The following is a 3,059-nucleotide window of genomic DNA, read 5'->3' on the forward strand; positions in this document are numbered from 1 at the left end:
CACCACCACATCTCAATAAACAAATAAATAATAAAATACACGGTGCCTATGTGAAATAAATATCAATAAACGGGGAAAAAAAGGTGAATGGCGACTCAGAGTGCCTTCGTGTTCAGGTGAGTTGCCAGATTTTCTATTTCTGAGATTAGATGCAGTGTTGTAGATTGAACAATATAGTCAAAAATATATCGGTATTTTGTAGTACCGAAGTCATACAAATGTCATGTTGTGTAGTTTCATTAAATCCTACTGGTGGATACAAATAATACTAAGTAATCATTTTGAACAACTAGAGGCAAGTAGACCAGGATCAGATAAATTCATATGTAATTTGATTTAGAAGATTTATATTGACGTATCAGAATATGAGACTGCAGTTCATGATTTACGTAAACCCTGCTAGGAAGTCTGAGACCCTCTGTGGGCGTATTTTTTGACGGCAAGACATTTCAAGATTTCTTAAAGAATCTTGAAATTTCTTGTTCTTGGTCCTTAACTGGGTCTCGTAGCCAGACCAAGCATTTTAAATTGACTCCAGAGGAAGCTTGCTATAGTTTCATGACGTCACAATAGTAATCAAACCCCAACATGGCAGAGGAAGGTGAGTGTTGGCAGTGAAATTCTCATGATCATTATTTTGTCGCCAACAAAAGGTGTATCATAGTTGTGACCATATTCGTGCTGACCAAAAGTATGAACTGGAATATATAAATAGCTTTATAAATCTCTTAGAGGATAACAGCTGACTACTTGTAACTATATCATGGCCATTCCGGGTATGACCACAATACGAAATATCACCTTTGTTATTTTCATTCTAAACTCGCAGTTTGAAACAGCAATTCAGGTTATGAATAATAAAGACTATCCTCTTAAATTATTGCTCTAGAATGTGGACATTTTTTTATAATTTTATCTTTTGTTATTGTTATCTTTTATGCTACACAATATGTATTATTTTTTTCTTTTTAATTCTTAATTTTTTCACCTTCATCAGTTCCTACAAAGCCAAGGTGAGGAAAAAATTACTTGCTGGTATATCCACTATCGTTACGTCCCTTCTCTTTTCCACTGCTATAAATTCCGTCACCCTCTGTTGAGGGAACAAGTCCTCACACATGGGGGTAGTTTATATACTTGGAAAGCAAACCGGGTGTTGGGACTATTGTTGACGAGTTCGGTAAGACGAAGCAAGCCAAACCGGTTCATAACTTAGTTGTGTTTTCATCAAAAAAGAGCTTTACAAAATTCTCTAATTCTAGTATTTTTCTTCTTGAATACGGCTTCTTTACTTCATAAATGCTTAAAGATATGGTGGCTGGAACCTAAGGTTACATACGTCTCCCTTTCTCTGTTCTTCGGCTTCAATCGTTTTTCATTATTATTATTATTTTACACTAACAGATTATGCTTTGTGGATAGACAGAAGTAGTTGGTTACACCTGCTCTAAATATATAAAAGTAATTTTCTCGTGTTCTTACAATAACCAAGAACCATTTCTCTACGAAAAGTGTGGAGGAAAAATGGTACACACACATGAGGATTCCAGTCTGGTCACTCCTGCCTCTGAACCCTGTCTTATTTTAGCATTTTAGGGCGATGTCCCAAGTTCGTGTATAAGTGTCAAAATCCTGTCCATGAGTCCTATAGCAGTCTCCTTCGCCATGTAGGACGTGTCGTAGCCAATTGTGTAGGGCATATGTTCCTCGAAGGTGTAGATCTGGTGAAGCATTGGGAACCCAGAGTAGTGTGTGCAGTTAAACATGGAGACGCTAGTCTGCTGGAGGTGCTCCCCGACGCCTGGAATGATGGCCGTGAGATCCCCGACGTTAGTGAGACCGTAGTCACGCAAGGGTTTGGGCCCTGCTGCGTGGTGTTCCACCGGTGGGAGCTGCGGCACGGTCATCTCCCTCACCACGTTCTGCTGAAGGGCCTCGCCAGATTTCAGGAGAAGCGAGAGCCTCTGGTGGAGCTTCCTTGGTGTAGTCCCAGAAGTTGTCCCGGACGTCGCAGGGCGTCTCCATCCTGTGCACAGCGGGGCGCACGTGCAGGCCGAGGATCGGGAGGGGGCGGCGCTTCATGTAGCGTCTCAGATCCGTCGCTAGATTGATGCTCATGTGGTGAGACTCCCCCTCCACTCCCCGCCTCCTTCGCCATCTCATTAATGGCGGTATTAATCACAGCCTCCATTCCACTGTTTGAACGTAACGCCGTTGGCTCTGCACTTTACCATGAAGGAAGCTAGGGATTTCCTGCTTGATAAGCTGATTAACAAAATTGGTAGCCGGTTTCCCTCCAGGTGGCGGAAAGGCCTTCAGGAGGAGGGGCGCAGTGTCACAGGCCAGAATCTCTTGTTTTGTTGACTCGAGCTTCTCGGGTTCCTTCTCGATGTCCTTCGCGATCTGCTCATCGATCTTAACAATTTCTTCATTGTTCAGGTAGACCCCAAAGGGCTCGTCGTTTACAGTCGTCCGGCCACAACGTCGTTCAGTAGTCCCACAAATTTGCCGGTGACAATAGCTAAGCTGACCCCGTCCATGAATAGTGGTGGGGCATCATGACGGTCATACTGGTAGGGGAAAAGCTGCCTTTATTTCGGGCAGGGGGCAAGGGGCGTCGGCGGCCACAGGAACCAGTCTCGCTTTCCAGGTGGGTGTGCGATCGCCGAAGAAAGGCTTGTTTATGTGTTCATTTATAATGGCACTGCTCTCGGCTCCTTCCAGATACTGCAATATAAGGGAGATCTGACTAATATGCATAATTTCACCAGGAATCAAAACTTTTTTTTATTATTATTTTAAGGGAATCTAAGGCCATTCTATTTTATTAAATCCAAATTAGTTTTTTTATCACAAACTATATTATTCCTAGGCCCCATAACCACGATTTTTTTTTGTAAATAATATTCTTTTCTAAGAACCAAAAGTCCGTTTTTTTTAAGTTCAAAGTTTTAAGATTCCAAATTTGTATAAAATACAATAGTAACCCTTTTTCAAATATAATACCCACAGACATTTTCATAAAATACATCATTTATCAGATTCAACAGTACTTCTAT

At 41.6% G+C, this 3,059-nt stretch overlaps 1 pseudogene; it reads right to left on the reverse strand.

Annotated features, from left to right (window-relative positions):
- Nucleotides 1-9: 9 nt before the first annotated feature.
- The window catches only part of LOC119594875, a 3,443-nt pseudogene continuing 393 nt past the window's right edge, over nucleotides 10-3,059 (reverse strand).

The sequence above is a fragment of the Penaeus monodon genome, chromosome 34 (genome assembly GCF_015228065.2).
Source record: "Penaeus monodon isolate SGIC_2016 chromosome 34, NSTDA_Pmon_1, whole genome shotgun sequence".
Taxonomy (NCBI): domain Eukaryota; kingdom Metazoa; phylum Arthropoda; class Malacostraca; order Decapoda; family Penaeidae; genus Penaeus; species Penaeus monodon.